This window comes from Pleurodeles waltl, chromosome 10, assembly GCF_031143425.1.
Source record: "Pleurodeles waltl isolate 20211129_DDA chromosome 10, aPleWal1.hap1.20221129, whole genome shotgun sequence".
In the NCBI taxonomy this organism is placed as follows: domain Eukaryota; kingdom Metazoa; phylum Chordata; class Amphibia; order Caudata; family Salamandridae; genus Pleurodeles; species Pleurodeles waltl.
The window spans coordinates 515,858,551-515,870,793 of NC_090449.1; positions in this window are offsets into that span (position 1 = coordinate 515,858,551).

Sequence of the window (12,243 nt, forward strand, 5' to 3'; positions counted from 1 at the left end):
GCAGCTGCTGCTGCTACCAACCCCTCAGACAGATTTCTGCCCTCCCGGGGTCCAGCCAGGCTTGGCCCAGGAAGGCAGAATAAAGGACTCCCTCAGAGAGAGGGTGTTACACCCTCTCTCTTTGGAAAAAGGTGTCAGGGCTGGGGAGGAGTAGCCTGCTTTGGGGAATTCTTTAGATAACGAATGCAAGAGCTCATCAGAGTTCCTCTGCATCTCTCTCTTCACCTTCTGCCAAGGAATCGACCGCTGACTGCTCAGGACGCCTGCAAAGCTGAAACAAAGTAGCAAAGACGACTACTGCAACCTTGTATCACTGATCCTGACGCCTTCTCAACTGTTTTCCTGATGGTGCATGCTGTGGGGGTAGTCTGCCTTCTCTCTGCATTAGAAGCTCTGAAGAAATCTCCTGTGGGTCGACAGAATCTTCCCCCTGCAACCGCAGGCACCAAAAGAACTGCATCACCGTCCTCTGGGTCCCCTCTCAGCACGACAAGCATGGTCCCTGGAACTCAGCAACTCTGTCCAAGTGACTCCCACAGTCCAGTGACTCTTCAGTCCAAGTTTGGTGGAGGTAAGTCCTTGCCTCCCCACGCTAGAATGCATTGCTGGGTACCGCATGATTTGCAGCTGCTCCGGCTCCTGTGCACTCTTCCAGGATTTCCTTTGTGCACAGCCAAGCCTGGGTCCCCGACACTCTAACCTGCACTTCACAACCTCCTGAGTTGTCCTCCGGCGTCGTGGGATCTCCTTTTGTGACTTCGGGTGAGCTCCAGTTCACTCTTCTCCGTAGTGCCTGTTCCGGCACTTCTGCGGGTGTTGCCTGCTTCTGTCAGGGCTCCTTGTCTTGCTGGGCACCCCCTCTGTCTCCTCACGCAATAGGAGACATCCTGGTCCCTCCTGGGCCACAGCAGCATCCCAAAACTCTAATCACAACCCTTGCAGCTAGCAAGGCTTGTTTGTGGTCTTTCTGCGTGGGAACACCTCTGCAAGCTTCTTCACGATGTGGGACATCCATCCTCCAAAGGGGAAGTTCCTAGTCCTCTTCGTTCTTGCAGAATCCACAGCTTCTACCATCGGTGGCAGCTTCTTTGTACCCTCAGCTGGCATTTCCTGGGCATCTGCCCAATCTCGACTTTGTCGCGACTCTTGGACTTGGTCCCCTTGTTCCACAGGTACTCTCGTCCAGAAATCCACTTTGGTGGCATTGCTGGTGTTGGTCTTCCTTGCAGAATTCCCCTATCACGACTTCTGTGCTCTCTGGGAATATAGGTGCACTTTACACCTACTTTTCAGGGTCTTGGGCTATTTTTCTAACCCTCACTGTTTTCTTACAGTCCCAGCGACCCTCTACAAGCTCACATAGGTTTGGGGTCCATTCGTGGTTCGCATTCCACTTCTAGAGTATATGGTTTGTGTTGCCCCTGTACCCATGTGCTCCTATTGCAATCTACTGTAACTTTACATTGCTTGCATTACTTCCTTTAGCTATTACTGCATAGTTTTGGTATTGTGTACATATATCTTGTGTATATTTGGCATTACATACTGGGGGTACTCACTGAGATACTTTTGGCATATTGTCATAAAAATAAAGTACCTTTATTTTTTGTATATCTGTGTATTGTGTTTTCTTATGATATTGTGCATATGACACCAGTGGTATAGTAGGAGCTTTGCATGTCTCCTAGTTCATCCTAAGCTGCTCTTCCATAGCTACCTTCTATCAGCCTAAGCTGCTAGAAACACCTCTTCTACACTAATTAGGGATAACTGGACCTGGTACAGAGTGTGAGTACCCCTTGGTACTCACTACAAGCCAGGCCAGCCTCCTACAGGTGCCCGTCGCACCATGCCCCCCCTGATGTTCAGGATCCTGGAGGTGGCGTACCCAGAGTTAAATGGGCGCTTGAGGGCATCACAGCAGCCACAAAGGGGTGAGTACACTCTCATCCTGCTGATTATGCGCGCAGTGGAGGTGTCTGGGGGGGGGGGAGGTAGGCTTTGGGATTCCCTAGGCCAGGGTGAGTTTAGTAGGCAAGGTCCCTCCGTAAGGCAGGCCATGTGGCTCCCCACCCCACCTCTGTAGAGTGCCAAGTACACCTAGTCATGCCCCTGTGTAATCCATATGTGCAGATGTCGTCCATAGTCTTGTAGGCCATTTCCCAGGGATTGAACAGTGGAGCCCAAGAGCGCGGCGTAGTGCAGGGGGCTTCTGTGTCTGTCGTGTCTGCCAACGGTAGCGGTAATGCATCCACTCAACATGTCTTTCTTCTGTCGCCCCCCACCTTTTTGTGGTCTCCCTGTTCTTGTGTGCATTAGCATCATCAGGTGGAGGAGCAGTGGCACCGGAGCACGAGGGAGCTGCATCCCACATGGCCCTGGAGGGCGACACTACGGACTCAGAGTTCACCAGTGGGACGGAGGGCGAGGGGAGCTCCACGGCAGGGACAGGAGCTGACACCAGTGACACGGACTCGGCCTCTGATGGGAGCTCCCTTGTGGTGGCCGAAACATCTGTGCCCTCCGCATCTACAGGTACAGCCGCCACCCCCCCTACCAGCACCACCCTCCCAGCAGCCCCTCAGCCTTTGCCCCGTGCCCGCTCACCCAGGAGGGTGGGCATCACCTTCGCCCCAGGCACCTCAGGCCCTGCCCCAGTCACCCCTGCTGCCCTCAGTGAGGAGGCCATTGACCTCCTCAGGTCACTCACTGTTGGGCAGTCTACCATTTTGAATGCCATCCAGAGTGTAGAAAGGCAGTTGCAACAAACAAATGCATTCCTGGAGGGCATTCATTCTGCTCAGGCGGCCCTTCACTGAACTTTTCAGACTCTGGCCTCAGCACTGATGGCAGCCATTGTCCCCGTTTCTAGCCTCCCCCCTCCAACTTCCTCCACCCAGACCCAATCCCCTGTACCCCAGCCTATCCCAAGCACACCTTCAGACCAGCATGCACACACGTCAAAACAGAAGGGAAACTCAGGCAAACATAAGCACCACACATCCCACAGGAACTCACGCAAACATCACACACATGCAGACACACCAACATCCACTGCCTCCACTGTGTCCCCCTCATCGTCGTCTCCCTCCTCCCTCCGAGTCTCATCTACACTCACACCTGCATGCACTATTTATTTTTTATTTTGTTTTTCAGATTTTTAAATATATTTTATTTACTTTTCACTATTTTACATAAGAAATACATTTCGTGCCATTAACTGGTTTCCATTAAATTCACATTTGTAACTTGCAGCATACCAGTCCCGGTATGCTTGATACGCTTGTGATTCTTAGATGTTCACTCTTCCTGTGTGTGTGCTGGAAACCTAGTTTACTCTTGTGTCTATTTAACAGTTTTAACTAACAAACCCTATTATTTTAACGTGGTGGCGCTATTGTGAGACGGTGCCCTCCATTGCTGGGATGAGTTCTTTTTTCCTCTTTTTTTTCTTCTTTTTTTTCCCATAGAGGTCGGGCCGGTGCCACCCCAAATCCCTCGTCTCTACCTACTCGGTCTTGGATAACTGTGCCTTGGGACGGGTCTGTCTATTCCCTATTGCGCAGTGTTATGCTCGCCTGTTTCCTTCGCTTTTCCATCACATATGGTCCCCGACCTTCCTCCCAGTCCCTTTAACCTCTAGCGTTACCTCCAACTCGCCCTGTTGCTTCATGTCCCATATCACTGGTTATTCTGGTCCTACCCCTATCTCCCCTCCTTCTCTTGTCCAATTGTCCCATTCTAATAATATTTCTTCCCAAGCCAGAGCAATAGAGATTTGGCGCAGGCCCCTCGCTTCCTCGCTTTTAAGCACTTGTAGTTCGGCTCTAGCCCATTTTGTCACATCGCGCCTCCAATCACCTGTTGTTGGGCACCTGGGGGACTTCCAGCCCAGCATGATCCGTCTCTTATAAAGAGCCAGTGCAAGGTCCAGAAAGCGCCCCTTCACCTTCCCGAGTGGGACACCCAATTTCAGACCCAGTAAGCATATAGTTGGGGATAGAGTCAGCTCTATTTCCAATACTCGTGCTAGGTCCGCTAGCGCTGCAACCCATCCCTGCTGGAGTTCTGGGCAGTTCCACACCATGTGATCAAAGTCTGCGCTTACGTCCTCACATCTGGGGTTCCACCGTAAATTAGTGTCAGTCGGTGCAGGGTAAGATATGTTCTATGAATATAAATGTACTGTATGTATCTCAACCGGGTGTTTCGAGAGACCGTCCGGGGGTATGCTAGGACCCTGCCCCATTCCGTGTCCGTTAATTCCCTGCCCAACGTCCTTTCCCATCTTTCTCTCTGGGGCTGCAGTGCATCCAGTGCTTCCTCATTTTGGGCCCTATACATTTTAGCAATTAAGTGGCATTCCCCCCCAGATACCAATAGGAGATGTAACGCTCTGTGTGTGGGGGGTTCTGCATTAATCGTCCCCCAATGTTCTTTAAGTGTGTGTATTAGTTTCCGATGCTGGAGGAACTGTCCCATTGGGACTCCGCTTCTGTTAGTTCCGTGAAGGACCTCATCACCCCCCCTCTGAAGAGCTCCCCCACTGTCACCACACCTGCCTTCTTCTATGGTCCCAGCCCCAAGCCCACCAGATTCCTCTCATCTGTGTCTTCCCTCAGCACTGAAAGCGGTAGCGCCGGAGAGTATGGCTGTCCTACCCCTACTCTTCTCGCACTTCTCTTCCAGCACGCTGCTGCTACTCTCGTCATCAGACTGTCTGCTTGCTTAGTCCTTTTCATGCTTATCATATGAGCAGCAATCCTCTCTGTTCCAATCTCTCCATGTGCGGTATATCTGTCCAGTTGTCCCCTTCCGCTCAGCCATCCTGCAACCCATTGTAATTGGGAAGCTAAGTAATAGAATTCAATGTCAGGGACTCCCAGACCCCCCAAGTGCGTGGGTCTACAGAGTGTCGAGAGTGCCATGCGCCTGCGGCCGTCGTCCCATATGAGTTCCCTGATCAGTGTATTAAGTTCGCGGAACCACGTCGTTGGGATCAGTAGTGGTAAGTTTGCAAAGTAATAGAGTAGGTGGGGCAGTATTATAATTTTAGTCAGTGAGACTCTCGCCATTATGGTTAGCCTCAGGGAACGCCAGAATCTCACAGAGGCACGTAGAGATCGGAGCGCCCTTCCAAGATTACCGTCACGTAGGTCCCCCATCTCATGGAACACCTGTATGCCCAGGTACTTAAAGGTCCTCGGCGCCCAGCCCACATCCATCGGGCACGAGACGGGGCGGTCACAGTTCGTCAGGAAAGGGAAGACATATGTTTTGCCTCTATTGAGTCGCAGACCCGACAGAGTTCCGAAATGCTCTAAAGCCTCCAGAGCCCATGGGAGTCCCGTCTCTCCATCCTTGAGGTAGATAAGTATATCATCTGCATAGAGGGAAACTGTATGTTCTACCTGCCCCCATTGTATCCCTTTACCCGAACCGTCTCTTCGCAGCTGGGCCGCCAGTGGCTCGATGGCCATGGCGAATAGTAGAGGCGACAGTGGGCATCCCTGCCTGGTGCCCCTGTGTATTGGGTAGGTGTCGGACACCATCCTGCCTGTCCTTACCCTAGCCATGGGGGATGCATATAGCAGATCCACCCATTTTACCCAACCCCATTTGCCTCATCACTGCTCTCAAGTAATCCCACCTGATCGAGTCAAAAGCCTTTTCGAAATCTACAGCAAGCAACACACCTGCCACAGGTTTCACTTCCCTGGGCATATGTAAGATAGCAAATAGGCGCCTTAGATTGAGGGATGTGCTCCGGTTCGGGACAAACCCGTTCTGGTCCTCATGTATCAGCGTGGGTAAGTAGTCGAGCAACCGGTTGGCCATGACTTTGCTGAGTATTTTGAAATCGTTGTTCAGCATTGACAGGGGGCGAAAGTCAGCAATCAACGCCTCTTTGGACTTGGTTTTGGGTAGGGGGATCACCAGTGCTTCTCTCAGCGTGGCCGCAACTCGCCTCGGCTCAACGCCTCAGAATACATTTCCACCAATCGGGGGGCCAATAAGGTACCGTACTTCTTGTAAAAGTCCATGGGTAGGCCATCCATCCCTGGGGTCTTCCCGGTTGCTAGTTGCGATATAGCATCACACACCTCCTCTACTGTCACCGGGGCTCCCAGTCCCTCTCGCTCCTCATTTGTCAGCGTTGGCAGGGGGAGTCGTTGTAAAAATATATCAAGGGCGGGGACATTCAGTTCACCGGGTTTCCTATATAGGTGAGTATAGTATTCTTTGAAGGCATCATTTATGGCGCCCGGGCTCTGTCTTCTCTCTCCGTCCATGGCTATCACCCTTGTGATAGGCTCGCCCTCCCCTCCCGGCCTTGCCAGCCACGCCAGCATTTTACCTGATCTACCCTCCTCTGAGTGTAGTGAGGCCAGGTATTTTTTCATATTGTGGCACCGGAGTTGCTCTTCAGCCTGGGAGTGGGCTCTCCTTGCCTGGGCATACCTCTCCTTTTCCTGTTCGTCTATTCCCTGTCTCCGTTCCCCTTCATGCATTTCCTTCTCTAGTCTAGTCAATTCCCGTTCAAGTGTACGTCTTACCCCGATTGTCTGTCCCATACAATACCCCCTGGTTGTTACTTTAAGAGTCTCCCACTCTATGGATCTGGAATCAGTGGATCCTTAATTAATTTTAATATGGTCAGCTAGGTACATGTGAAGTTCGTCTCTATATGCCTGGTCCTCCAAGGCTCCAGGAGCCAGCCTCCACATCGGGATGGGGGGGCCTATCCTCCTTCATTCTTCAGGTCACTAGTAGGGGGTTGTGATCAGACAGCGTACGTCCCAAATACTCAGAGAGGACCATTCCTTGCATTATCGTTGCTGTGCAGACCACTCTGTCTATTCTAGTGTGTACTCGGTGGAGTCCTGAATAGTATGAATAATCTTTTTCAGCAGGGTGCTGTTCACGCCATATGTCTAGTAGTCCCCATGTGTCTAGCCATTCCCTTAGTATTTGGGCTACTTTACATGTCATTGCTCCGGACAGTGGTGGGGTAGAGCGGTCCAGGTCTGTATCCAGTACACTATTGAAATCCCCACCAATCAAGAGACCTCCCACCCGCTCCCACGTGAGTTGGCCTGATAACCGTGTCAGGAAAGGAACCTGATCCTGATTAGGGGCGTATATACAGCTCAGGACAATCGGTATTCCACGTAATCTTCCCTCTAAAACCACAAACCTGCCCTCGGGATCAATGTTGGTGGATTCTACTTCAAAGGGCACCCCAGCACGTATCCAAATCAGCACCCTCCTGGAAAACGCGGAGTATTCCGTGGCGAACACCTGTCCTCTTCATCTGCGCCTTAGCTTTTCCACTTCCCCTTTTGCCAAATGGGTCTCTTGTAGCAACGCCACTTGAATACCCCTCCTTTTTAGGTAGGACAGTATTTTATGTCTCTTGTTTGGAGTTCCCATCCCTCACACATTCCATGTTATTAGGTTATACTCTGTCATGACGGAGGGACAGTCGCACCATTGCTTTCCCGGCCCGCCCCAATGGTCGGCGTCCCCTGGGTGACTAGATAACTAACCCAGACAAGCCACCTCCCATAGTGCGCCACCAAACCAAACAAATATGTAACCCAACTCCCCTTCCCCAGGGCGCCTTTCAAACGGAGGGCTGCCCAAAAAATTGTGCAACCGTGCAACTCAATCAAACATTTAACTCTAGGTCTCGCCAGTCTGTCGGAAAGGACGAGATTCTGGTTGGGGGGACCATACCCGGAGGGGCCTCATAATCGCGTTCCTTCCTCGCCTCGGGGTTCCGTTGTGTACTCCAATATCAAAGTTCGTCCGCCGTCTGCGGGGTCACCCTCGGGAGCATCACCGAGCTGGCTGATCCCCCCACGGAAGACACCACGGTATCATCTGACTCTCCACCTGAGCCCTCCAGAGGTGACTCTTCTCTGCTCATAGAAGCAGCTGCCTCTATAGCTGCCTTTTTCCCCATCTCCTTCTGTGACTGGGTTGGCGCCAAGCGAAGACGGCCCCTGTTTCGCCGTTTTCCCGAGCCTCGACGGGCTCCACCCCCACTCGGGCTCCCACTCGCATGTCGTCCCACCTGGGCCCCCGAGCCTCCAGCCATTCCCACGCCCCCTCGGGGGTCTGGAAGAATGTAGTTTTACCGTCTATTGCCACTTTCAGTTTGGCCGGGAAGAGAAGCGAGTATTGGATTCCCTCGTCCCTTAAGGCCCTCTTAACTGCCAGGAATGAAGCTCGTTTAGTCTGGACGTCCAATGTGAAGTCCGGAAACAATGTCACCTCCCCGTTCGCCACCTTAAAGGGGCCCACTTCTCTGGCTCTTTGGAGGAGGATGTCTCTGTCTCTGTAGTGTAATAGTCTGGCTATTACCATGCGAGGAGGCCGGCCCGGGGCCAGGGGTCTCGAGGGCACCCGGTGCGCTCGCTCCAGAGTGTAGAAGGGGGTCAGGCATCCCGGCGCCACGACTGTGCGCAACCATTCCTCCAGGAATTTCATCATATTTGCACCCTCAGCCCCCTCCGGCAATCCCACCACTCGCACGTTGTTCCTGCGGCTTCTTCCTTCTGCATCCTCTGCTCTTTGCTCCAGTCGTGCAACCCTGTCCGCAAGGTACGTCACCTCAGCTTTTAGGTCTTTTTGTTGTGGTGCAATTTCGGCCAAAGTGTTCTCTGTTTCCTTTACTCTGTCCACCAGTCTGTGGTGGTCTGCCCTCAGTAGTCCGACTTCAACTGCGACCTGATTGATGTCGCGCTGTAGCGTGGATTTTGTATCTTCTATTGCACCCAAGCTCTTGTCTAAGGTGTCCTGTACCGTGGGTTGTGGAGGGTCCTGTGGCTCCCCTCCCCTGCATTCAGCGGGTGTTGTACTGTCCATGGTTTTACTTTTGTGGCGATTCTTGGGTGACATTAGGCGTTCAGGGGGGCGCGGCGCGCGGACCGGGGCGGCTATTGTTATGTTCGCTCTTCCTTTCAGGTCCTCCCCTCCTGATCCAGCCCGGATTGGGTTGTGTCCCTCGGTCTGTGCCTTCACGGACTGCTGAGAGGTCGCCCGTTCCGCTTCTTGCGCTCAGGAGGTCCCTTGTGGTCTTGGGGTGTCCCGGATTCCCCCCACCAGTCGGTCGTTCACGTTCACCAGGGCTCAACAGAGGTCCGTATTTCCTGTGTTCTCCCTCCCTCAGCGCAGGGTTCTGTTGCACTTGACTTTGTTTGGGGGGACCCCAGTCGGGTCGCTGTTTTTTTTTTTGTTTTTTTTTGGGGGGGGGGGGCTCGCCTCCCTCCCCCTCTTTACACTTTATTCAGCAGTCTTGATTGCTTTATTTTTATTTTTTTTTAAAAAAAATTTCCTGGGGAGGGCTCTCCTGATATTCCTCCTCGTCGTCTGCTGTTATTTTTTTTTTTCCTTCTTTTCCCCAGAGCTTTTCAAAGCTAAGGGGGCAGAGCGCAGGTGCTCTGAAATCCAGCTCCAATCTGTATTATGGGCACCGGCCGCCCCTCGACCTAGGGTCCGCCGGCTCCCCTCGCCGCCAGCGCCGAGTCTGGGCCGTGTCCCCAGCCCCGGCGCGCCCCAGCTCACCTCAAGCTCGAGCTGCGTGTCGGAGCCGCTCCCCGGTCCCTCCCTGCCGTTTTCGGCCGGTCGTTACCACCTCCGATTTCACCCGCGTAGGGGGCCGTTCTCAGCAGGTCGCACGCCTGCACGCAAGTCCCCGGCTTTTTTAGGGCAGATCCGGCCTCCGGCTCCAGAGTCTCCGACTCCATCCGGATCAGCACATCAGCGTCTGGAACGGGCTCCGCGGCTCCCCTCTGTCTCCTCAGGCTCCCCCGTTCTGTGATTGCGGGATACCCCAAGGCTACGTTTGGTATTTGTGGATAAATTGCAGGCCCCTGCGGAGCTCCAGAATCAAGCGTGCGCCATCATCCTTCGCGTGGCCACGCCCCCCCACACCTGCATGCACTACATCTTCAGCAACTACTGCCATCATCAGCACACACACCACCACACCCCGCTCACGTGCAGTCACCACCCCACTACCATTCACACGTCCTGTGTCCTCTCCCAGTGTGTCTGTGACGCCACCTCCCAAGATACACATACGCAGGCACACACCCACCCAACAGCCATCCACCTCACGACAGCCTCCGGCGCATGCACCTTCACCCAAAGTCACCAAACGAACAACCTCTTCCTCCACTCCCAAACCCCCTCCAGCTACCCATCCCAGTGTCTCCCAAAAACATTTCCTGTCCAACCTTGACCTCTTTCCCACACCTCCCACACTCCGTCCGTCTCCTAGGGCCCGACTCTCCAGGTCCCATCCTAGCACCTCAGCCACAACATCTCCGGGACCAGTGGTGCCTGTAGTCACCGGAATCTGGAGTGCACTGGCCACCAGGGCAGCCAATGTGGCACGGAGCCACAGCACGGACAGTCCCCCACCTGTCAAGCATCAAAGTTGGCCAGTGCCCGGTGGGAGAGGGGGAAGACTCCAGCAACCAAAGCCACTCCCAGGGGTCCCGGTGGGAGTGTGGAGTCAGCTGCAACACCTTCCAAGGTGGGGAAGGGCCACAAGAAACCCGGCAAGTCTGGGAAGAGCAGCACGGCGGAGAAGACCACCATCATCCCCGCTGCCCAGGAGGCCACTGCCAGCACCTGCCCTGTTGCTCAAGAGGCCACCGCCAGCACCTGCCCTCCTGCCCAAGAGGCCACCGCCAGCACCTGCCCTGCTGCCCAGGAGGCCACCGCCAGCACCTGCCCGGTTGCCCAGGAGGCCACCGCCAGCACCTGCCCTGCTGCCCAGGAGGCCACTGCCATCATCCTCGCTGCCCAGGAGGCCACCACCAGCACCTGCCTTGCTGCCCAAGAGGCCACCGCCATCATCCCCGCTGCCCAGGAGGCCACCGACATCAGCCCCGCTTCCCAGGAAGGCCACCGCCATCGTCCCCGCTGCCCAGGAGGCCACTGCCAGCACAAGCCCCGCTGAGCTAGAGAGGACCACCAGCACAAGCCCCGCTGGGCTAGAGAGGACCGCCAGCACAAGCCCCGCTGGGCTAGAGAGGACTGCCAGCACAAGCCCTGCTGGGCTAGAGAGGACCGCCACTGCAAAGGAGCCCGCCACCTCAAGCACCGCTGAACAGGGCACCGCCGCCTCAAGCACCGCTGAACAGGGCACCGTCGCCTCAACACCGCTGAACAGGGAACCGCCGCCTCAAGCACCGCTGAACAGGGAACCGCCGCCTCAAGCACCGCTGAACAGGGCACCGCCGCCACAAGCACCGCTGAACAGGGCACCGCCGCCTCAAGCACCGCTGAATAGGGCACCGCCGCCACAAGCACCGCTGAACAGGGCACCGCTGCCACAAGCACCGCTGAACAGGGCACCGCCACCTCAAGCACTGCTGAACAGGGCACCGCCGCCACAAGCACCGCTGAACAGGGCACCACCGCCTCAAGCACCGCTGAACAGGGCACCGCCGCTACAAGCACAAGCACCGCTGAACAGGGCACCGCCGCTACAAGCACCGCTGAACAGGGCACTGCCGCTACAAGCACAGCTGAACAGGGCACCGCCACCTCAAGCACCGCTGAACAGGGCACCGCCGGCACAAGCACCACTGAACAGGGCACCGCCGCCTCAAGCACCGCTGAACAGGGCACCGCTGCCTCAAGCACAGCTGAACAGGGCACCGCCGCCTCAAGCACCGCTGAACAGGGCACCGCCGCCTCAAGCACCGCTGAACAGGGCACCGCCGCCACAAGCAACGCTGAACAGGGCACCGCCGCCTCAAGTACCGCTGAACAGGACACCGCCGCCACAAGCACCGCTGAACAGGGCACCTCCACCTCAAGCACCGCTGAACAGGGGCACCACCGCTACAAGCACCGCTGAACAGGATGATGCACTCTGGGCACCATGCCCCCTCCAGAACCTGTGGAGACTGTCATCCACTACCTCTGTCCTTAGCAGGATGAAGCACTCTAGGCACCATGCCCCCTCCAGAACCAGTTGAGACTGTTATCCACTTGAGAGACTGTGGCTTTGCACTCCCCAGGATTGAACAGTGGGCAGCCCACCCACTGTATAGACTTGAGAGACTGGGGCTTTGCACTCCCCAGGGTTAAACAGTGGGCATGTGGCCCTCTCGTGGATTTGGCATTGTGCACTCAACCGGCTGAGGTGCCCCCCTTTCCCTCCCCCTGAGGTGCCTGTTTTCTTGCTCTCTGATGTCCCTGCAGTGTTCTCTCCGT